The 25,153-nt window shown below is 50.8% G+C and overlaps 1 protein-coding gene across 4 annotated transcripts in view; it reads right to left on the bottom strand.

The window, feature by feature from the left end:
* DGKD (diacylglycerol kinase delta) overlaps window positions 1-25,153 on the bottom strand; it is a 109,154-nt gene that overhangs the window by 39,180 nt on the left and 44,821 nt on the right. The window contains exon 1 of one of the 4 annotated variants that reach the window (XM_061412667.1): window positions 17,086-17,210. The exons of 2 other annotated variants lie outside the window; for them this stretch is intronic. The gene's annotated coding sequence lies outside the window, so the exon portion shown is untranslated. Of the gene's footprint in view, window positions 1-5,544; window positions 5,969-17,085; window positions 17,211-25,153 lie in introns of those variants that run through there. One more of the 4 variants, XM_061412666.1, reaches the window with a different exon arrangement.

Here is a 25,153-nt window from a genome sequence, read left to right as displayed (position 1 = left end):
GGGGAAGGAGCTGGCAGTCGCCACAAGTTCTGCTCGGCTCACTGGGAACAGGCCACGTCTGGCGCACTGCGCTTCCTTTCTGGCAGGAACGCCGGCCAGGAGGGTCAGCCCAAGGATCCTGCGGACATTTCCCTGAGTCACCTGGCCGCGCCCCCTCCCACTCCCACCAGGTCTCCCAAGGGTTCAAAGCAGAGGGTGGAGAAATGCGATCTGGGGGACGATGATGGGCGGCCCATGATTCACCTGCAAAGGCCTGTCGAGCAGTTTGCAACCGCAGGCCTGGCTGTGCTGCTCATCCGCAAGTGAGACCTCAAATGACAAAAAGATTGCGCTCCTGTGTGCTCTGCCATGCTGCATGCAACTAAGGCCAAACCAAACACCCTCAGCAGTAAGCCACGTGTGCCCCGGAGCCTGGGATGGGCCCGAGGCCGCAACACGCAGGGCGGCCGCCAGGACGGACACGCAGGCCGGGTCGTCAGACCTCACAGACCCAAAAACAACCACAATGACCAGCAGACCTCTGATCCGGGAAGGTGGCTAGACCTACTTTTCCTCTTCCCTCTGGTTTCTTGTTGTTCAGTCGCTAGGTCGTGGCCAACTCTTTGCAACCCCATGGACTGCAGCAAGCCAAGCTTTCCTGTCCTTCACTCTCTTGGATTTTGCTCCAACTCATGTTCATTGAGTCGGTGATACCATCCAACCATCTCACCCTCTGTTGCCCACTTCTCCTCTGGCTAGGTACAGCTAAAATCCTGAACTTAGATATAAAAAATTTTGCAAAGGGTGGAGAGAAGAGGGCCTGAGGGATGACAAGGCACTGAGTTCTCGGGGGTCTCTGTTTGCCCCTGACATCCTAGACAGGGCATTGAGGAAGCCCAGCCAGAAATACCGGTGAGGACAGAAAGAATTTAAAGCTCACCAGAAGCCCACCCTCTCCAGTCATGGCCCCAGGGAAGAGGAGCCTAACCGGGCAGAATCCACAGTAGGGGAGCAGCCAATAACCACTGGACTCCAGCCAAACGGAAACAACTGGGGCACCCACGCCCACCTCCTCAGGCAGCACTAATTAAGGCTCCAGCACCTGCCACGTGCTGTCCAGAGAAGACCAAGCAGGCAAATAAGCACAGAAAAGGGCCCCAACATCAACAGCCGTTCCAGAAATGTTAACCAAAACCACAGCATGACTATACACCTATCAGAATGGACAAAGTTAAAAAGGGACAACACCAAATGCTGGAGATGTGGAGAAACGGACCCGTGTTGTTGGCGGGGATACACGACCACTCTGGGAAACAATGTGACGGTTTCTTTAAACACCAAACATGAAGCTACAAGACAACCCAGCGATTACACTTGGGCATTTTTCCAAAGACGTGAAGACCTGTGTTCACACAAAAACCTGTCCATGAATGTTTACAGCAGCTTTGTTCATAACCACCCAAACCTGGAAAGAAGCCAGATGCCCTTGGGTGGTGAATGATTAAACCCACGGTGGTACGCCCATTCCATGGAACACCACTCCACTGTGACAGTCCAAAAAGAAACTACCACACAGCCCCCTGGGGGCATCTCCAAGGAGCTCTGCTGGGTGAGAAAAGCCAACTCTGAGAGGTTACCTGCTACCCGACCCCATTCACAGAACACTTGAGATAACAAAATCACAGACATGAACAACAGCCTGGAGGTCACCCGGGGTGAAGGCGGGCAGCGGGTGTGGCTGTAAGGGACCACCAGGGATCCCTGTGGAGACGGAGGCCTGGCTCTTGACCCACCATCGCCAGGAGGCTGTGACGTTTTGCTACAGTTTTGCAAGATGTTACCAATGAATGGAACTGGATAAAACAATGGATATCTGCATTATTTCACTTCCGTGTGAATCTGAAAAGATCTCCAAAGATTTAATTAAAAATAAGTAACCACAATCAACATTTTCTAGTAACTAACATGTTTAAATGAAATGTCAAACATTCAGAACCATACTGTGTTTCTTAAGAACTGTAGTGTAAGTGGACTCAGCACAGGTTAAAAGGATACTCTTCTCTTGCTGAAGTCCTGTATTTGTAGGACTCATGAGATTCAACCTGACTTGCCAAGGAAATATGTGGACACGCCCTGGGTACACCATCTCTAAGAACGCCAAATTGGGTCCTCCCCACGTGACAGGAGGGTCACAGGGCGTGCCCTTTTCCGGTTGCGACACGTGGCCTGGTAGTCGCACCTGCACGAGTCAGAGCCCCGGAAATGGCAGGACTCGCTCCTGCACACACCATGGCTTGGGAACTCAGTGAAGCCCTATCTTATGTCAGCCACAAACCTCAGGTCCTGCCCACAAACGGCACTGCACTTCCTGGGGGACCGGCCCCAGCGCCCCTCCCACAGCAGGTGTGCTCTGGGAGCAACCAGGAACATCACCCAGACAAGCTGCCCCCAGCTCCAGATTCACAGGGCCCAGTGCCCACCAACAGGTCCACGCACATACCGAGACACCTGCTCTCGCCAACTGCCCCCCACTCCCCCTCCTCCTCTCCCCCGAGGCCTCAACCGCCCCTCCCCTCCTACACCCAACCCTCATCTCCAGGCTCCAAATTCTTCCTTTCCTCTGAGAAATAAATTCAAGCAGTCCTCCATGTGAACAGACAGACAAGATGCTTGTTCCCTGGGGCTGACATTCAAATTCAGACGGGAAACCAATACTGTGATAAAGAAGTAAATTACCTAACGCAGAGTGTAGTACTGGTGGTGAATCTATGGGAAGAGGAGACCGACCAGAAAAAGGAGGTCAGGGAGGGGACTGAGGTGGGCCTCACTGGAAAAGACTGGAAGGTGTGGGAGAGAAGTGCCTGAAGCAGGAGCACGGCTGCGGGCTGGGGCCAGTGAGCTGGGGCGAGGCCCCGGGGTCCCAAGCACCCTGTGGGCACCTGTTACAGAGTTCTGGCTTTTGCTCCCAGTTAAACGGGGGGGTGCACAGAGCTTATGAGCAGAAGGCTGACCCCTGACTTGGGTTGAAAAGCATCATTCTGGTTGCTGTACTGAAAACTGGGCGTAGGAGGCAGGGCAGAAGTCAGGGAAGCCTAAGGGAAGGTGCTCAGCAACCCCATCAAGGGGCGGAAGCGGCTGGACTCTCACCCTCCCTGTGGGCCCTGACAGAGCCAGCAGGGGCCCCTGGAGCAGCCGGGGAGGTGAGTGGCCATCTCGGGATGGGGAAGGCTGCAGGCTGGCTCTGCAGCTGGCAGGGGAGGGGCAGAAGTTCAATTCTGGACGTGCTGGGGTTTGGGTATCTATCAAAATCTTGACCGTGCACAGTATTTTATCTCACCCATGAGGTTTTGTCACCTTGCCATCAGCCCAGCTACAATAAAAAAAAAAAAAAAAAAATGGTGAGTTGCTTAAAAAAATTAAAGTTTTGCAGAACAATTTGACAATATCTCATCAAGCTAAAGACACACACACCTGGCAATTCTGCCCTTAGAAGCAAACTCGAGAGAAATGCATGCTGTGTGCCCAGCAAGACAAGCAGAAGACTGCTCCCAGCAGCACTGCCTGTAGCACTGAGATCTGGGAAAACAAGTCAGCAGTGGGATGCGTCACCCACCAATCCCCAACGCCAGCCACAAAACTAACCCTGGAGCACTGTGAGCCTCAACTCACTGTACTTGTGAAAAGTTCTGAGGCTCACATCCCGCCCCCTGGAAATTCTGGTTTAATTCTAGAGATCAGGAATCTGTCATTTTAAACCTTGAACCCCTTAACTAAAGGTGAATGAGTCCACATGGATAAAACTGAACCATGATGCTGAGTGAGGAAAAGCAAGCTGCAGGAGATGTGTAGTGCAATACCATTTATCAAAAATGTTTAAACTGGCGCAACTATACTGTGTACTGTTTATATCAGCACTAAGGTAAAGAAAGTATCAAAAACACAAAAACAAACGACAGGTGTGGTGCCCGACCTCAGGGGAGGGAGGGAGGGAGGAACAGGACGACAAAGGGCACACAGAGGGCTCCACGGACACTCAGAGCGCCTCTTTCTCCGGCTGGGGCATGGACAGAGTTGTTCAAGTTACTTTTTGAATGCTTGAAATCTTCAACAATTTTTTTAAAAGTTCAATCTCTTGGCACAAAAGTGTGCTCAAATATGCAGGCCAGAACTAGAGATGCACACTATGTTTTGTATCTGTATAGCAGTTACACTTACACAATGTGTACAATTTACTGTCCTTCCAGTTTACAGTAGAAATTTACAGTTTGCCTTGTGAGTTATAGCTTGGCCTTACAGAAGGGAATGGGTCAACCTGAAACCACGCCTGCAGACGGACTCTGCTGGTAAAACCCAGGCACCACTGGGAGCCTGAGCTTGGCAGGCGTGCGCTCCTTCTCTCGGCGCGCAGAATGCCCCCCTCTGGCGCGCGTGGCAGTCACACGCCCGCGCTTCTGCGCCTGCCATGCGTCTCACGGCAGACACAACTGTTCCTAATTTGCCTCTCAAATCTCTCATCCCAGAGTAGATATCCGAGTCCTAAAAGAGCTGGCTGAGTGTGTGAAAATAAAGTTGACGCGTTATGAAGGGAGAACGGGGGAGGCGCTGGCAGGGCCGCTCAGAAGGAAGCTTTTGGAGCCCGGCAGAGAGACTTCTCTCCCAGCACACCCCGCGCCAACCACCGGGAGCTCCCGTCAGACCCAGAACCTTCCTTTGGGAGCGTTCTCAGAGCCACCGAGGAGCTCGTCCTATTGCTCAAAGGACAAGCCAGCTCCCTCAGCTCAGGACAGAGGAACGAGAGGTGCGGACAGAGGGCCACAGGGCAGGGCGGTCACGACAGACCAAGACATCTGAGGGCCACTGTCCCCCACAGGCTCAACTTCCCAGCCTCAGGGTGACCCCCGGTGACTGCTGTCAGCGTCCCCAGCTGTCTCCTGTGGTCCTCCAGCAGGAAGGACTGATCCCAAGGCCGCCACAGGTCAGGGCAGGTGAGGGGACCATGAGCGCCAAGGGCTGGCTTCCGGGCTGCTCCCCCATGTGATGGCATAGTCAGGGCAGACCCCTGGGCACATGGCGGGACATCCAGCAGCCCAGGTGGACACCTGGTCAACACGTGCCTGAAGCACCATCTGACAGGACTGGGCAAAAATCCCCCGCACCTATGGTCCTAGGAATGAGGACTGGGCGCCGCTCCCCACCCCCGGGCAGACTGCCTGAGGCTCCTCTGTGCTTGGGGACCTGCGTGAAGTTTCTCCTCTGACAAAGCTCCGACAATGGAAATTCAGACAATGGAAATTCATCACCAAGATGTGTATCTGATGTGCGGGCTTTCTAACCTGGCCAGGGGGTGACCAGAGAGCGCTTCTAGCCCGTGGGTGAAGTCACACCATCAAGCCCGGGGCTTTTAAAATCCCAGCCTTGCACTTCTAAGAAACAGAAGACACAAACCAGCCCTCTAGAGGTACTGACAACAACCTACAACTCATCCCACTTCACTTTAAATCCTTGTAACTTCTTCCCCACACAGCTTCCCACGGCCTCGTCACTCACCACTCCTGGAACTCTCACCTGCTGCTCTTCCAACTTTCAGAACGTTTGCCAACTGCTCAGAGTGGGTCAGAATCGAAGTGGCTCAGCAAAAAAAAACAAAACTCAGGTTCTAAAGCCGATGGGCAAGAACCTGCGGGTCACTGCAGTAGACCAGAGACAGGGAGCAGGCATCAGCACGACGCAGTTCAGCCACCAACCAAAAGAAGAACTGAGGGACCGTGTCCATGGGATTAGGAACCTGGAAATACTCAGCTAAATATAGCTCCCCGGGCCGCAGGGCTGGGAAAGGTGGCCGAGAATAAGCATCTGGGCACTCGGTCATCTCTGTCACTTCCTGTTACTCACGTCCTGCTGTTCCGATGTTACCCGAGACGCTGGGCTCAACACACACATCCCCACCTGGAAGCCCCCGGAGACACAGGCCATTCACAACAGCTGGGATGTGCGTCGACAACGGACTTCCTCACACAGTGTCGTATGAAACACAAAAATAGACACCGTGGCGCAAACAAGCTCCTGGGGGGGCGCTGAGGGAAAGCAGTGGGGACACCGGCCCAGACCCCCAAGGTCCCCACCACGCCGCCCCCGGAGAGGAACTGGCCCGACGCCGACAGGACCCCTTCCTCCCCGAAGCGGCACCTTGCCTTGCGGGTGGAGGGCAGCTGCCTCGGGGCAGCATTGGGGGCACAGAGGGGTCCCCACCACCACTGCCATTCAACCTGCCCAGGGGCCCGCGGCATCCAGTGAGAGCCAGCACCTTCTGCCAGGCCCACCACCCGACCCTCCTGGGGACACTGGCCAGGGGACCACACGGGACGCCCAGGCAGGCAGCAAAGCCAAGCGGGCCACAGAGCCAAGGCACAGGGCACCTATTGGAAGGCTGAGTTTTCAAAAGAAACAAAAAGTAAAGGGAAGCAAAATGTAAAAGTTATGCCTAAAACTGAAATCTGATGAAAGTATTTCAAGTTACTCATCTATTCAGTATTTCAGCACTGCCTCACTGGCTGTGGAATGTGTTCAAAGTGAGGGAAACCTTAGAGATTAGTGGTAGCCCTGAGCAGGGTGGCAGAGGCAGAGAGCTGTCGGGGGGAGGGGTGTCATCACTCACAGAGGGCACCCAGGGGTGGGGGTAGAGCGCCAGAGGCAGGAAACGGGAGACCGGCGGGCAGAAGGCAAAAGACAAAACGACAAGATCTAACATGGTTCCAACAGAAGAATGTTAGAAACAGCCGAGAACTCCGAACAAAAACTGGGCAGTGGTGAAATACATATATCAGGACGCTTTGTACAATGGAACACCACTCAGTCAGTTTCTAAAAGGACGATGAAATACTAGACAAACAAACAAAAAGGGACAGTGAGAAGGTACATTTATGCATTATGTTATGAACAGGTATGTTCATAATATAACAAATGTTAAAAGGTTACAAATTAATAGGCAAAACTGATTCCGCTTTTTGTACACACTGTTGTTGTTGTTAAGTCACTAAGTTGTGTCCAACATTTTCGCCCACCAGGCTCCTCTGTCAATGGGATTTCCCAGGCAAGAATATTGGAGTGGGCTGTCATTTCCTTCTCCAGGGGAATCTTCCCAACCCAGGGACCCAACCCGTGTCTCCTGCATTGGCAGGTGGATTCTTTACCATTGAGCCACCAGGCAAGCCCCAAAAGTGTATGTACTCATAGTCATAGAAAAACGCCTACAATCCGTGTCTGCATCAACATCTCTGAGCCTCAGCACACCCTGGGCCCGGTATGTCTTTGTCACAGGACGGACCCCACAGAGCTGCGGGGTGTTGGCCAGCACCCACGGACACACCAGGGGCACACCCTCAACAACCGCCCCCCGCTCCTCACTGTCATGGGCCAAAACGGCTCCGACTGCCGAATGTCCTTCTGTGGGCAAACCTCTCCTTCGACTCCTGAATCCACCCCGCGCCCCCTGTGTCTGAGAACCACAGGTCTCCATAATGGTGTTTGCATCTATGATCTCAGTGATAAGACTACTGAGTGCTTTTTGTTTGTTTTGGTTATGTGTGCTTATTTATAAAGAATGGGTTATTTGCATAAAAAACTGAATAAAAGAATGATCGCAGCACTGGTAAAGCACTGCAGGTATTTTTCCTATAATGCAAAATTAAGTTGCAGAAAATTCTCATATTCTGCAAAAGTGCACAATAAAAACACTAAGTCTCCTGGGAAAGGATGAGCTGGGGAGGACCGCTCAGAACCTATGCGGTGCTGCAGCCGAGCACTAAGAGCACAGCAGACAGTCCTGACGGACTTTAAAGCACAGGAGGAACTACAACAGTCAACGCAGAACCTAATGTTTCCAAAACAATGATTCGTGCAGGCAAACTGCTGCCGCTGCGTTGAGGAGCCTGCACGATGCACGGGGGCCGAGGAGCCAGCATGACACACAGAGAGGAGCCTGCACGCCACACAGAGAGGAGCCTGCACGACGCACAGGGGCCAGGCTCCGAAGAGCGACCTGCAGGCCTCACACGCAGGGCCGCGTGCTTCCCAGCCGCCCGAGCCCTGCTGCTGGTGACCCGGGCTTTCTGCTGCGGGGTCAGGGCCGCGCGCCTGCCTGGCCGCCCGAGTCCCGCTGCCAGTGGCCTGGGCTTTCTGCTGCGGGGTCAGTACTCGGTTTGTTAGAGAAACACCCCACAGCAGAAAGGATCATGACTGCATCCCCCTCTTGGCCACCACACAGGAGGAACAATTAGTTCAAAAGTCATTAGTTCAAACACCTAGAACTATTATCATCCAAGTGATAATGAACTCTAAGCAAAGGGTCCTGGCAACGGATCCTGAGGGGCTGAGCGGATAGAGGGAGTGGAAGGGGAACACCTGGGCAATCTAACCTGGCAGCCACCATGTGCCATAATTTACCTGTTTCCTTTGGGACTGCCGCTGTTCAGTAGCTAAGTGGTGTCGGATTCTTTGCAACCCCACGTGCTGCAGCATGCCAGGCTTCCCCGTCTTTTGCTATTTCCTGAAATTGGCTCACACTCATGTCCACTGCGTCGGGGATGCAATCCAACCATCTCGTCCTCTGGGATTATTTGATGATAAATCTGCATATACTCAGGTGCATCCAGAGTAACCTTACAGCTAGCAACTACGGAGGGGAGGGGAGGGGACTCATATGCAACCTCTACGGGCCAAGGTCTGCCTGCCACGCACTTCTCTCATCACCGAAGGTCAAGCTAGTCAGGCTGTCACACTTCTGAGAGCAAAGTGGCCTGAGGTCAGACCACCTCCTCTGCTGAGTCACCAGGGGTCTGACCTTGGGACAAAGTCTTGTGCACACCTTGACTGATGAGCTGATTTCAGGCTGTCTGTTCGTTAAGTAAACTGCGGACCAGCTACCAGGCAGCATGCCATGCAGCCAGAAAACAAACAAAACACCACGGAAATAAACAAGGTTTACAAAAAATTTATAAAAGGGCATATTTGTATTGCACTTCTGTGTTAAAGAAAAAAAAAATACATATTTAAAGGGCAGGACACACACACACAGCCCATAAAATTAGAAGTTAACATTTCAGGTTTTTTCCCTTTTCCTTCTGTTATTTTCCAAAGTGTCTACAGTAAACAGGTATTTTGTAAATTATCTATGCTTCTTTTTTTTCCTACACAACCAACATCTGGGACAAAAATTACTAGCTGCCTACACAACTAGCATTTTCAGTTCTTCCTCACAAGTGGACTGAGCGGCTCCCGATGGCTCCGAGATAACAGAGCACACCCCCGCCCCCCGGCCCCCTGAGCTGCGGACACAACACAGGCACAAGCTGATGTGCTGGGGGAGCCTCCGGGAAAGCCCCTGGGGATGACACAGCTGCAGCCCCTGCCCGCCTGCTCCCTGCAGCCCCTGCACAGGTATCTGGCCCCTGGAAGGGGCCCCGAGACCCTGCTGACTGTGCTTTCCAAAAAGAGAAAAACAAACTTCTGCCTTATTTAAACCACTGTCACCTGGGTTTTCAGTTAAACACACCAAACCTGATCTGAATTAAGATGGCATATCCATCATCCCACAGAGAAGAAAACCAGGCACAGCGACTGAGCCTTCTTTGTGCTCCAGGTAAAGAACCTGCTTTACTTGGTTAAGAACTGAAGACTCTCCACTCAATCGGCAGCAGCATCTGGCAGGCCTGATTTAACAGAGGACAGTCAGGAAGAAATAACAGCACCACGGACCAAACATGAAACGTCAGACGGGGCTGGGCAGACTGCGGCCTGCCTCCTGTTCTTCAAATAAAGTTTTATTAGAACACAGCCACACCTGCTCTTTACGCCTCAGGCTGCGGCAAACAGCCGTAGAGACCCAACAGCCGGCAAGGCCTTAAAGTCCTAGGCCCTTCAGAGAAATTTGCTAACCTCAGACATATGTCATTCCATATAGCTTAGGAGGAATATGAAGAGAACTCACTAACTATAAACAGATAAGCAAAAAGGACAAACTACACAGCTCAGGGAACTATATCCAATACCCTGTAACAGCCTATGAGAGCAAAGACCTGAAAAAGATCGCGTATGTATATATGCATAGACGAACCACTTTTGCTGGACACCTGAAACTAACAAAGCGTTATAAATCAACTGTACTTCAGGTTTAAAAAAAAAGACTTTGGTGTGGCGGTGTCAAATGCAATTTGCTGCATAGAAGACGGAATTTTCACCTTGTCCCTTTTCTGACTCTGGTTCCTTCAGGGAGGGTCCTGGCTCTGTTCCCTAGGGAGTCCAGAGAGCCTGGCAGGTAGTCTTCACCCAACAGTCAATGACAGAACGGAACGCTTCCCCGAACATGAAAGGCCACCTCTGAAAACCGTGTGTGCGTCCCCAAACTTGCCAACAATTTAGGATGAAAACCTTACAAAGTGAAAACCACCACGATACTACACACTTCTGCAGGGCTCCCCTGGTGGCGCCGAACCTGCCTGCCAAGGCAGGGGACACAGGTTTGACCCCTGGTCCGGGAAGACCCACCTGCCGCGAAGCAACTAAGCCGGTGGGCCACAACTACGGAGCCCACGCGCCGCACCGACTGGAGCCCTCGAGCCTGGCTCTGCGCCTGCAGGCTGTGTGGCCCTGGGCAGCCGTCCCCCACATGTGACAGGGGCTGGAACAGATGGCTGTCCAGCTGCTCTGCAAGGAGAAGCCCGTGCACCGCAACTCCAGGGCAGCCCTGTGCGCCCCAAGTGGGCAAGGCCGCGTGGAACAAGAAGGACCCAGCATAGCCGAAAACAGATAAATATAAATAAATAAATCTTTAAAAAAGAAACAAATAAAAAAACAATACATATGTCCACATGACTCCTCCAACGCATCCTCCCCTGCCCCACATGGACTCTCTCAATGCAGTCCCCACTGTGGCCTGAGGACCCCCAGGCTCTCCAACCTCACCGAGACTCAGTCTGGGGGCTAAAGAGCCTGGGGAAAAGACGACACCTCATGCTGACTGCTCTTCAGTCTTGCTCCTGGCAAAGCACTAGGCTAGCAGGAACAAGTCTTTCCAGCCCCTCCCCAACCCCCCACCCCACCCTGGGGAGAGGGCCTCACCACTACCCACCAGGCAACGAAAGGGGTGGTAACTCCTTCCCCCAAAACTGAGTCTAAGGAAAACATCTTCAGACATGCTAACACTGCGTTAAAGAAGCCACCACCACCATGTGAAGGTTTCAGGTCTGAAGGTGTGAAGCAGGCTGGAGGAGGAGACAAGATGGGGATGGCTGGATCTGAGCTGCTGTGCCCGCAGCTCAGTCGTCACGTGGTCCTGCTTGGGTTTGGCCAGAAGGTGGGGTGCGCATGACTGGATAGCCACCAGTTCTAACTCCATGTCTCACGTGGGGGGTGGCTGCCCAGAAGGGGCAGGTGGCTCCCCAGGGCCACACAGCTAGTAGGAGGCAGAGCCAGGGCCAGTTGAGACATACCCAGAAGACAGCTGGCCACACACTGTGTCCAGGGCAATCGTGGCCCATGGAGCACCCTCCTGGAGGGAGGGAAGGAGTGCCTGCCCAACCTCGGGGTCTGGGGGAATCTGTGTGCTGGCACGTGGACCCGGCGCTCTTAATTACCACGGGAGGCTGCTGCCATCCGGCCTGCGCCCAGGAAGGAGACAGGCCTCTGAGAAGCACAGCGGCTGTTCTCAGCTCCCGGTGCTGGGGGAGCCCTGGCTCCCACACCCACATCTGCTGCTGCACTGCAGGTGCACACAGACAGGGAGTGGGCACCAGCCCCCCTCCCGGATGCCAGGGACCTGAATGGAGGACACACGCCCCCTCAGAGAGGCCCAGGCCGATCTCCTGCCTCCTCGCACACCCTGCCTGACGGCCTGCACTGGGTGCAGGGCTCTCGCTGGGAGGCAGTCCATGGAAGGGCATCTCGGGCACATCCCAGCCAGGCAGGTAACCCACAGGCAAGGTAGCTTTCGGGATAACGCCCCTCACCAATAACCACGCCCCTCCTAGCTTTAACAGTTCACCCCTGTCCTCTGACCAAGCTTTCTGTACTCCTCTGGTATATCAAGTATATTTAAAAAAAAAAAAAAAAAAATGAAAAGACATAACCCCAACCACAGGATTTAACATTTAAAAAAAAAGAAAGAAAAAGGCTGAAGATAGTTCTTCCCCCTGCAAGCCCTGACTCAGAGGGTCTGCCTACCAGGGCAGTGGACAGCCGTGGCGAGAGGGCAAGGCATGAGGGTTGGCCAAAGCCAGCTGGCCTGACTAGGGAGCCACCTCCCTCTGTCATGACACAGCTGTGACACAGTCCCACACGGATGGAGGAGAGAGGAGATTTCCAGAGATGTCGAGGGATGGAGACAGGGCCAACAACAAACTGATCAACCCAACAGATATTTCCGGAACACCTACTTGGTGCCAGCATGACTCAGGGGGCTGGAATGAAGACAGTCAGCAAGCCCAGGACAGCCCCCATCTCAAGGAGTTCACACCCCTCCCTCCAATACAGAGAAAACCCTGGGCGCAAGGAGTGAGGACGCTGTCGATGGAGACAAGAAACACAGAAGTCTGAAGGGCCTGTGTCCAGTTAACAATTTATTATCAAAATTTTCAAGTTATTAATCAAAAACCTTCCCAAATAGAAAAATCCATACTGAGTTTCACTGGTCAATTCCAGCAAAAAATTAAGAAAGAAGTGGGCTTCTCTGGTGGCTCAGATGGTAAAGCATCTGCCTGCAATGTGGGAGACCTAGATTTGATCCCTGGGTCCGGAAGATCCCCTGAAGAAGGAAATGGCAACCCACTCCAGTACTCTTGCATGGAAAATTCCATGCATGGAGGAGCCTGGTAGGCTAGAGTCCATGGGGTTTGCAAAGAGTCAGACACGACTGAGTGACTTCACTAACACCAAACTGGATCAGAAAAAGAGGCAGGAACAAAGATCCCCACTGTTTGATAATGCGAGCTAAAATGTTTTATAAAACCAGCTTACTCTAAGTGCCAAACTTGACCAAAAAAAAAAAAAAAATTACAGATCAGGATCTCTCATGGATATCTTAGATCCAAAAGTCCCTAACAATATAAAAGCAAACTGAATCTAATCATTAAGTAAAAGGATAACATATCATGAGGAAATAGGGTTTATGCCAGGAATACAAGGTTGGTTTAACATTCGAAAATCAATTTCATTTGTCTTTTTAACAAAATGAAGAAGAAAATTCATATGATCACTTCAACAGATACCAAAAAAGCATCTGACAAAATTCAGCACCCATTCATAATAAAAATCCTCAACAAACAAGAAAATCCTCACACTGATGAAGGCTACCCACAAAAAGTCTACAGCTAACATACTCGACGGTGAAGTGCTAAGCTGCTGTTAATACTGGAAGAAAGGAAAGGATTTCTACTTTCACTACTTTTATTCAACATTATACTGGCAGTCTGCACTTCTGCAATGAGACAAGAAGAAGAAATATAAGGCAGCTGGAACAGAAAGAAGTCAAGCTGTCCCACTCTGTAGATGATATGACTATTTATACAGAGACTTCTGGGGAATCTACAAAACAACTCAGTTCAGTCGCTCAGCTGTGTCCGACTCTTTGCGACCCCATGAATCACAGCACACCAGGCCTCCCTGTCCATCACCAACTCCCGGAGTTCATGCAAACTCATGTCCATCGAGTCGGTGATGCCATCCAGCCATCTCATCCTCTGTCGGCCCCTTCTCCTCCTGCCCCCAATCCCTCCCAGCATCAGAGTCTTTTCCAATGCATCAACTCTTCGCATGAGGTGGCCAAAGTATTGGAGTTTCAGCTTCAGCATCAGTCCTTCCAATGAACACCCAGGACTGATCTCCTTTAGGATGGACTGGTTGGATCTCCTTGTAACTACTAGAACTATTAAGTTATTTTCCAAGATCACGAGACCCACTGTTTGCAGCAAACAACTGGAAAATATTTCTACTTCATTTAATAGGCACAAAAAACAGACTATGTAGAAATTAATCTAAGAAAAGATATTAAAGGTATCCACAATGAAAACTATAAAATTTTGCTGGGAGAAATTAATGATCTAAATAAATACCAAGACATACGACAATCATCGGTAAACTCAGTGTTATTAAGACATGAGCTCTCTCCAAAATGAACTTACAGATTCAATGCAATCTCAGTCAAGATTCCAGCAGGCCCTTTTAAAATAGAAACTGACCAGTTAATTTTTACTTATATTAAAAATGTAAAAGTTTTATAATAACCAAAGCAATTTTAAGAAAGAAAAAGAGTTAAGAGGGCTTGCCCTGATTTCAACACTTACTGTAAAGTAACAGTAATAAAATAAAGTATGGAATTAGGATAGGGGCAGACATAGATCAATGGAACAGAATAGAAAATCTGGAGATAAATTTACAAATATATAGTCAACTGACTTGACAAAGGTGTGAAGGTAATTCAACGTGGAAAGGAAAGTCCCTTTAACAAATGCAGTTGGAACAACTGAACATCCATATGGGCGAAAAATGAACATCAACTCTTTACCTCACATTATACATTAAAATTTAACCATAAATCATAACTGTAAAACCTAAAACTGCAAAACTTTCCGAAGAAAATCTTTGCAATGCCGCAGTAAAAAATGGTTTCTTGGATAGGACACGAGAATGAACCATAAAGAAAAAAACTGATCAACTCAATTTCACCAAAAAGACTCCACTCTTCTAAAGACGCTATTAAGAAAAAGGCAGTATGACCAGGAAAAGCATCACAACACATATATCACAAACTAATATCCAGAATATATAAAGAGCTCTTACAACTCAGTAATAAGACAGGTCAATGCAAAAATGGACAGATGATTCTACCATACATTTCACAAAAAGACATACAAATAGTCTATAAGCACATGAAGAGATGCCGACATCATCTGTCATCAGGGGAAGACAAACTAAAACCACAGTGAGATACTACTGTGCATCTATTAGCATGTGTAAAACAAAAAGATGAGCACACCAAGTGCTGGAGAGGTGGGAGCAACTGGAACCCTCAGGCAGTGCTGGCGAGAATGTGACGTTCCAAGCACTCAGGAAACGTAACACCTACTATATGACCCAGCAATTCTGATAGTTAGGCATTTACACAAGGAAAATGAAAACACAAGTCCACACAAAGATTTGTATATTAATGCTCGCGGCAGCTTTGATCGCAATACCTCCAAGCTGGAAAGTGCTCGAACAGCCACCACAGGTAAACGGATCAACAAATCGGGGGTACAAATTATGATACACCCAACATGGAAAACTTCAAAACTGTTATGTTAACCAAGCCAAAGAAGCCAGACAGTAAGGGGGAAATATATACGTATATATATATATATATACACACACACACATACATACATACATAAAATGTCATTATTCAATTAAGGAAACTTTCAGGGGGATGGAAACGTTTGTTACCCTGTGCTGTCACTTTCAACAGAGGGGTGTGTGTGTGTGTGTGTGTGTGTGTGTGTGTGTGCGTGCGTGCATGTGCGTAACAAACTCATCAAGCTGTACCCTTTAAACAGTGCAGTTCATTGAACAGCAATTAAGATTCAACTAAGCTATAAAAAGTTTTAATGCTGATCTATCTCAGGGCACTTGACAGGGTGAACCTTTCTCTGAATGACTAGATGACCACAGAGTTCATCATCCAAGCCAGGAAATTTTCTGCAAATCAAAGTGGGTGCTAAAAATAATTAACGGCTGTTAAATCATCTACAACCGGGTGTGTCAACTGGCAGTGACAGGGAAGCCAGCACTTACAGCTTTGGGAACAACAAATACCCAATCTACTTCTTGGTGTGATTAGATAACCTCGTGCATATAGTAATCTGTAAAGCTCACTCCTCAGAGGACAGAGCGCCAAGCTGGCGACAGCCTCAAGGGTCAGCTCTCCCAGACCCTTCTTTTCCAGTCAAGGAAGCAATCCTGATTTTTTCAGTGTCAGGGACCGCAAAGATGTCAAGGTTCCTGCCTCACGGTCAGTATCCCTTCAGTCCCTCCAAAGGTGAGGAGGGAGCCGCCTCCACTTCTGTTTTCCAAACGTCCAATCACTCTGAGTCGCCATGATTAGGCCTTTGCAGACAGAGGACAATTCAGAAGCAGAGCAGACAGTGCCCAGACACCTGCCGCTTTTCTAACGCAACTGCAGCCTGGGTAGAGGTGAGCCCGTGTGCCCCGGAGCGGTTCAGCGAAGGCGGTTCCCCGCCTTGCCCGAGCCCCTCTACTCCTGGCTGCCTCTTGAGGTTTAGCTAAACGTCCTGTAAGAACGAGGACAGCAGTTCAGGATCACGTGTTTCTTTTTGAGTTTACATTTCAAACCAGGTGCTTCGTCTGTGAAAGAAGAGGGGTTACTGAGTCAAAAACCAGCACCGCCTCCCCACCACCAAGCACGGAATTCTCTTAACTTGATAAAAAGTTGTTTCAAGACAATAAAAAGATCCCACTACTCTATGTGCTCTGAAACAACAGATTATTCTAGAACAGAAAAGAAAGATTAAAAAAAAAATTATACCCTACAGAATGTACCATTTTCCTAACTTTCAAGAAAAAAAAAAACATACATACAGGACTCGGCTTGATCATATCCTTAGACATTTACCAAATATTTACAAAACCTAGACATTTACCTGAACATTTACTAAAGAATATCAGGTAAAGAAAGACTAAAATTATTAATTTCTTGGACAACCTAAGAAAAATCCAATGAATCTATGTTACCCTCCCCACTATTTCTTTTTTCAAAGAACTCTTTGCAAAAGTCCTAGAGTCAAACTACAGTCTCTCAACTGTCCTTTGTTTCGTCTGTCACTTGTAAACAAAGACAATCAGAAGTGTTAACAATGACACACACCTATATACACAACCGTACACACACACATACCACACATATACACACATACCCCCCAACAGTATTGTGAAAACAGCTTAAATTTCATAAATGCAACTCCTACTCAATAATAACACACAGCCCAGGCAAGTAACAGCGTCTGCTTCCACCCTCAATTCTAAATATATTTGACAGACACCACAATTAGTTCCACCGCTCACCAGCCAGGCTTCCAGAAGACAGTGTTCTTTCTTGGTGCCTGCTTGGAGCAGCTGTAAGAACTAAGCGCTGAGCTCTCACGTGGAGTACCCAGCTCTTTGGACCATCGGTGTCACAGAGCAGGTGCTGCCTTCAGCAAAACCCCACACTTAGCAAACACACAGCCACCAATTTGGCTCAAAGCCGCTTCTTCCTGCTTCTTGAAACTGAGAACAGAGTGGATTATAAAGCACGGGGTTCACTAGAGTAGCTTCCGCCTGCAGCTGTTCTCCTAGCCCTGCTCCACCATCTAAGGCATGTTCTAACAATCAGAGGCACTTTATTCACTAAGCACCTACTATGTGCCAGGTGCTGCCACCCACCGCCTGGAGGTGTGAGACTGAGCTGCCCCTGCTTTTCCAACAGGAGAGTGAGGCTACAGGTGTGAGAAGCTGGGACAGCACAGCTGATGCCGACACAGCGAGGGCGGGAGGACTGGGTCTCCCGAGCTCCATGTTCGGGCGGGGAGCAGGGCAGTGCACTCAGACGGCAGGAGCCGCTGTCCCCACATGGGCCTTCCCATCTGGCAGGGCTTCTGCGGGACTTATGGGACAGCCCCGGCCCACAAGCACAACCTTCCCACCCCAGATCCAGGCCAGCAGTCACAGAAATTGGGAAGAGCTTTTCCATGCAAGGAAATCTGCCAATTATATATATAGCTTTTCCTCTCTCTGAGCCAAACTGACTGGTGTAGGGGTTTTGCCCAGGAAATATCTGAGCTCCAAACAAGCTGGAAAGGAAAACTGATGTTGAAATCCGGATAAAGGTCACGGTTGCTCACCAAAGGAGCAGTGCCTGACCACCCTACAGGCTGACATCTGCTGGGGACAGCTGAGAGACTCGGGTCTGGGGTTTATAGGCCCCACACAGGCCTACAAAGGGACTCCCATTCATTCAACAGACTCGAATGCCGAATAGACGAGATATAAAATAACTAAAAAGACTAGATAAATCCATTACATAGCTTCTTTTTTATTTAGGGTTACCGTGTGTGCGTGCTAGGTTGCTTCAGTCATATCTGACCCTGTGTGACCCTATAGACAGTAGCCCAGCAGGCTCCTCTGTCCACGGGATTCTCCAGGTGAGAATACTGGAGTGGGTTGCCATGCCCTCCCCTTCAGGGGATCTTCCCGACCTAGGGACCGAAACTGTGTCTCTTACGTCTCCTGCATTGGTAGGCGGGTTCTTTACCACCAGCAGCGGCTGGTTATAGGGTTACCAGGTTATAACTAATTAAAAAATGAAAAGCAAAATATAAAGGAAAACCAAATGTTAATGTAAAATAAGATAATTAAATAAAGGTATGGCTGGACGGCATCACGATGCAATGGACAAGAACTTGGCCAAACTCCAGGAGATGGTGAGGGACAGGGAGGCCTGGCATGCTGCAGTCCATGGGGCTGCAAAGCGTCAGACACGACTGGATGACTCAACAACATAAAGCTTATAGCTTTAATTACATTTGTTTTCTCTTTACATTCTATTTTTCCGGTTTTTATTAGTTATTTGCCTGATAATCTTAAGGATAATTCTTTTCTGATACCTACTCTTCAGTTGCAGATGCTATTTTTAACACTGCCTATAAAATTAACCTCATCTGAAATTCTTTGGGATTTGAATAAATCAAAATAGCTGCTAAGTGTTGGCAAGTTGAACCCTATTACTTTCCTACTAGTAGTGATGAATGGTGGTGAAGATAAAAACTAGGAAACACTTAGAGAACACTTTTTTGCCATCCCAATGACATGGATTCTATTATAGCATTACCCCCATTTCACAGATGAGAAAACTGAGTCTCAGGAGTATCTTGCCTTATGTCATAGAGCTAAAAAAGGAGAAGACCTTCATAATACACCACACAAAATACCATAAAACATTTCATCGAGAGTACTGTGGGGGAAGGAAGCTATAAATACTGACATGTAAAATCACCCCTCTCTATGTATGATCTGGTAACTCTGGCACGGTCATTTCAGGAGGGATGACGCTGTGAGTGAAGCCCACTGGATCCCTGTGCCAACAGCCATATGCTGTAGCCATATGACTAAACAGAAGGCCCAGGTCATGCTTTTCGGAAATCACATGAAATCTCAACGTGGTATTTTGCAGAGCAGCAGCCCTCTTAAACATGTATATCCTAAATGCAATTCTCATTCAATTTCTCCTGAAATTATACTGAAACCTGGAATGTCTTTTTTGTCCCATGGACCCTTCTGGCAGTCTGGAGAAGCCTATGGAGACTTCTCAGAATGTCTCTGGATGTAGAAAATGAAATACCATTGCAATGAAAATCAACTTTAATCAAATAGTCAAATCCACAGACCCCTGTGGGGAGCAAGGTCCATGAACCAAGGTAAAAAAACCTCTGCCTGCAGCACGCTGTCTTCTCTCCTCCCTCTCCCCCATCACCCAAAAGGAGTTACAGGGGTGACTGGCTGTCCAGCAGTCATCTTGGACCAGGAGAATCGATTTCTGAAGGGACCCAGATGACGCTGTGCAACCACATGCTGATCAAGGCCTGCCTCCTCTTGTGCAGGAGAATAAAACTTCACACGCTCACACCTTTCTTACTTTGACAACTTCTCTTTTAACAAGTGGATGGAGTGAGTTGAATCAGTTCAGTTCAGTTGTTCCGTCGTGTCCAACTCTTGGCGACCCCATGAATCGCAGCACTCTAGGCCTCCCTGTCCATCACCAACTCCCGGAGTTCACTCAAATTCATGTGCATCGAGTCAGTGATGCCATCCAGCCATCTCATCCTCTGTCGTCCCCTTCTCCTCCTGCCCACAATCCCTCCCAGCATCAGAGTCTTTTCCAATGAGTCAATTCTTCGCATGAGGTGGCCAAAATATTGGAGTTTCAGCTTTAGCATCATTCCTTCCAATGAACATCCAGGACTGATCTCCTTTAGGATGGACTGGTTGGATCTCCCTGCAGTCCAAGGGACTCTCAAGAGTCTTCTCCAAAACCACAGTTGAAAAGCATCAATTCTTTGGCACTCAGCTTTCTTCACAGTCCAACTCTCGCATCCATACATGACTACTGGAAAAAGCATAGCCTTGACTAGACAGACCTTTGTTGAAAAGTGGCCTCCAAAAGAATATGTCCGTGTTCTAATCTCCAGAACCTGTGACTGTGAGCTAACTTGGAAAAAAGAGTCTTTGTAAACATAATTAGGGTTCTTAGGGTGGAATCACCCTGAGTTATCTGGGTGGTCCTAACTCCAGTGACAACTGTCCTCCCAAGAGACAGAAGGGAGGACACAGTGGAAGGCGGAGAGAGTCCTGCAAAGATGGAGGGAGAGACGGGGGTGATGCCTCACTAGCCGAGGGACACCCAGAGCCGCTGGAAGCCAGACAAGGCAGGGAACAGAGTCTCCCCAAGACCACGGCCCCACCAACGCCTTGATCTCAGACTTCTGGCCTCCAGAAATACGAGAGCGTAAATTTCTGTTGTTCTAAGCCGTGTGGCAATTTGTCATAGCAGCCCCAGGAAACTAACAGAGCAGCCAAACCTACTTCTAAAATGCACCTTTATGATTTTCTAAACATTAAATACTAAGAATTAGACATATACTCCCTTTCACATATGCAGTGCTGTATATGGCGTTAAGCAGAAACAGCCCTCTAAACACGTGTATCCTAAATTTAATTCTCATTCAGCTTATACCAAAAACTCTCTTTATTTTCCATCGCCATTATTGGGCCAATCCATCTTCCTGAAATTTAAGAATAAATTAAGCGTGTCCTTCCCTTCACTCTGTTCCTACATCATGCCAACAAGCATTCCCTTCTTTCTTCCTGTCCTCTGCCCAAGCTCCATCTGCTTCCTCCAACCATCCCTCACCCCTCAGACCAGTGTGTTCTCGACTTCTCCACTGCCCTTCTCCAGGCTGTGCCGCCTGCAGAGCTCATGGTCCCAACTTTCTGCTCGTGTTTCCTCCTCCGCTAGCCCGGTCTCTGACACCAGGGTTCCCCCAGTCTGTCTGGGTTCCCCCAGTCTGTCGTCATCAAACCCAGCCCAGTCTCCTCCCTTCCTTCACTACAGGCACATGGCACGCTCGCCGGAGACTCTGCGGGTTCGGGACACAGGCAGGTTTCAGTGACGAGCCATCTAAAATAAGGTCAGCTAGGCAGAAGCTGACATACAGAAGCCCTCTTGCTCAAAAACGAACCTGTGCACCCGAACCACACCAGAATCACACGGAGCAGAGGAAGTTTTATCTTCTCAGCCTCAGGTCAGGCAACGGAGGTGAGAAAGGCCCCACAGAGGAGCGGAGGCCACCTTCAGGAACACCTGCCCCCTCTCGGGCACAGGGACTCCGCACGGAGCTGCTCCACAGGGGAGACCACAGTCGTTTTCCAAAGGTCCCTCCTGTGACCGAAGACACCTGCACTAGGATTACCCGTACCAGGAGAAACCGAAACCGCTCTACATCCCTAAACTGCAGGAGTGAGTAACACTGATCAACTATGACTCGTCTACACGATGAAACACCCACAACTAGGAGGTGGTCATCGGAGATGCTCATCACGTGGAAGCGTTTATCTGATGAAATAATAACTGAAGCCAAAATATAAAATTACACATACGCTGACGTGTGTATAACGTATGCAAGATGCAACGTCTACCTGTGAAGAAGTCTGAAGGAGACGTGAAAGAAGAAAGCTGCTGCTGAGCTACTGCAGGATCTTTTTTTTTTCCACTTTAAATTTCCTTTAAAATCATCATTAGGACTTAAGACGGACTTCCCCGGTGGGCAGTGGCTAAGACTCTGCGCCCCCAATGCAGGGGGCCTGGGCTCGATCCCTGGTCAGAGAACTAGATCCCACAGGCTGCAACCAAGAGTTCACAAGCTGCAACTAAGAGCCAGCACAGATAGAAAGATTAAAAGAATATTTTAAAAAAGTAATCAACACTTTAAGTGGCCCCGCCCCCAGGCCCGCTCATACAGCCCCTCTGCAGTAGAAGCTTCCACTCCCCAGGTAGGTGCCTGAGCTGTTTGTTTCTTCTCTCACACTGTCCTGGGCACCCTGCTCTATGTGACACCTGTCACAGGGCACAGTCACGAGTCTGTTCACATCCAACAGCCCGGAAGCTGACTCTAAGCACAGAGAAAGCGTGTTTCCACCTCCGTCCACCCTCAGACACCCAGCAGAGTTTGCCACAAGGACCACTGAATGAAGGGAAGACAAGTCCTTCTGAAAACATGCGCCTTTTCCAATTGATTTTTATTTGATTTCAGAAATCAGGTTGCCAGGGTAAAGCCTGACTTGTCCAATTATATATCTATATTCTGCAAGGGTAAATAAAAAGTTTTCAAGCTGTCAAACCTGGCAATGCCCACACGGCAAAGGAAGCTGGCCACTCACAAAGCTGCTCACCAACCAGAGTCCAAAAGCCCCAGCTCGGGAGCCCCGAGGTCCCGTCGCTCCCACCTCCCTGTAAGTGGGTAACGGGAACCACGGGGGGCTGGCCCACGGGACCATCTGCAATAACGGACATTTGTTCCGGGCGGCGGGGCAGGGTGGGGGTGGGGGGTTGCAAAGAACAAACAATTCCACATCCTCTCTGAGTAGGAAGGACCAAGACAACTGCATCCCTGGCTCCGGCTCTTCACACAGCCGGCCTGAGCCTTGCTCGAGGACAGCAAGCTGTGAAAGGCAGCCCCGGCCTCGGGTCTAGATGCAGAGGTCGTGACCACCAGGGAGCCAGTGCTCCACTCGCCGTCACAGGACTGCGGGTCCTCAGTCCAGCTGCCCCGCAAAGTCGAGCGAAGTTTGGAAAAATCACCCACTTGTAAGTCAGCAGCAGACTCTCCGGGGAAGGTGCCCGAACCTTTTCTGAAGCTCTAAAGGGTGCTCAAGCATGGCCGCCCCGAGGGAGTGGAGGTGGCTACGTGCTCCCTCTGCCCGCGATGTGAACAAGAAGGTCTCGTGGAAGAGGGTGCCCGCGCCCTACTTCTGAGGGGTGCAGTGGGTCTGCCGGGGGAGTTCAGGGAGAGGGCCACAGGCGGAGGGGCCCCAGAGACACTAGGGCAGGCAGGCGGCCATGCACCGGGCGTTCCCTGCCCACCAGAGGCAGGTCCATGCTGGGGCGAGGCTGGGAGGGACCAGAGCACCAGGCCCCCTGGACACGGCAGATAAGAAATGAGGCGGCATCAGAGAACTCACAGTGCTGTCAGAAACGGGCAGGGGATGCCTCTTTTTAATGGTGCTACATTCACATATATTCCAGTAAAACTCGTCTTTCCTCTGCAAGGTCCACTTCCGCTGCGGCCACTGCTGTGACCCTGGTGGGAATGAACAGACTGTCCCATGTCCTGGCCAGCAAGATGTGGAGTCAGCTCGATGTGGGGTCAGCTCAGAGACGCTCCACTTGAGAAACACAAGGTCACCAAACCCAAGAAAATGCTCCACAGCCGTATCGTCGACAGCAGCAACCACTTTCGTCACGTTGTGCTGACTCATCTGACCCTGCCGATTGTGCTGACTCATCTGACCCTGCCGACACCCCCAAGCAGGTTCTGCTATCGCCCCTACTCCCCAGAAGAGGACCCCCAGGCGCGGAGCCGAGTGTGATCTGTCCGAGGTCGGCCAGCAGGTGCGAGGCTGAGCGGGCACCCGTGCCCTGCTCCCCGGGCCTCCCTGGGAGCCCGGCTCCCATGCCAGGCCCGCTGCGGGCGCTTTTGGAGATAAGGGAAGGACTGAACACAGCCCTGCCGTCTAGGGTCTCACACCCGGGGCAGAAACACAGACCCCCAACATTCAGAGTCCCCACCTCCTCCGGGACCCTGGAGTCGGGAAATCCCACATGGCACTCGATCTCCCCTGTAAATGAAGCAAACCGTAACTGCCCACGTCATAGCATGACACAGGCAGATGCCCCGGGTGCCTTCCCTGCAGCGCGGGCCCTGGCTCTCCCCTGCGAGCAGCCTCCACACCTACCCAGTCCAGACCGTACAGGGACCCAGAGCCCCCACCCACCAGTCCTGGGACTCGGGGTACCGCTTGGGCACACCAGAGAGCCGTGGGCGGTGCTGGGGACGCAGCAGGTAGGTGGCCAGCCCCGACGGAGGTGTGGGCATGGGGAGACACCGCCCTCTCCGAGGGGGATGCCAGGTGGGGAGCCCATGATGCCTGCGTGCCCCCGCCTGCAGTCGGCCATCCGCCTGCCCCCACGTCCACCAGCAGCTCCTGTGTCCACTTCAGACGACAGCCCTCTGTCCTACTGCCCTGAGAAAATCGTCACTAAACTGAATTCGGCTCTGACTCTGCCTCCCTCAGAGGGCCAGGGCCTCTGACAGCAGGCACAATGAAGTCGGTGTCTGAGGTGACGATTCCAAGGATGGAAGCCGCCACGCGGCCCTGGTGAGGGGCGAGCGCCTGGAGCGGCTGCAGGCAGGCACACGTCACGTGGCCGTCAGGCCGGGCAGGGCGCTCGCCACCAAGCATCCATCACTGATGGCTCAGGGCCCATCTCCCTCCATACCGTTCCTAAACCATGCAGGACAAGAGCGGTGCAGGCAACAAGCAGACCAGGGTCGAATTCCTCTGCCTGCCAGGCCCGGGTCCACATCCACCTCCCTCACCAGCCACAGAAGAGGCCGCCTGTCTGACCTCCTCACGCCCACCCTGTCCCCCCGCTTCAGCACGGCTGCAGCAGCCATGACAAAACCCACTAGCTATACAGATCTTACTGGCTCGCAATACACGTGGCAGAGAGTCCACCACGGCCTAGAACATGCTTCGCCTCTGCCCTTGCCCGCCTTGCCACCCTCCCAGGCTCAGCTTCCCCTGGCAGGAACCGCTCTGACCCCAGACCCCTGACGCTGCTGCCCACGGCCCCCTCAGCCTCGGGTCTCCCCACGTCCCCCACAGCCACGCTCCCCCACAGGAAGGCCTCCTGACACCAGCTGCAGCCCGAGCTGTTTCCTTCTTGGCCTCTGGTCCTGACTGCCCAGCACCTGCTGCTCATCCAGGACTGTTTGGAGCATGAAGGACTCTCACTGACACCAGCGCCTGTCCACAC

This window comes from Bos javanicus, chromosome 3 (assembly GCF_032452875.1).
Source record: "Bos javanicus breed banteng chromosome 3, ARS-OSU_banteng_1.0, whole genome shotgun sequence".
Taxonomy (NCBI): Eukaryota; Metazoa; Chordata; class Mammalia; order Artiodactyla; family Bovidae; genus Bos; species Bos javanicus.
Note: the sequence above shows the minus strand (reverse complement) of the source record. Positions and strands in the feature narration are given on the sequence as shown.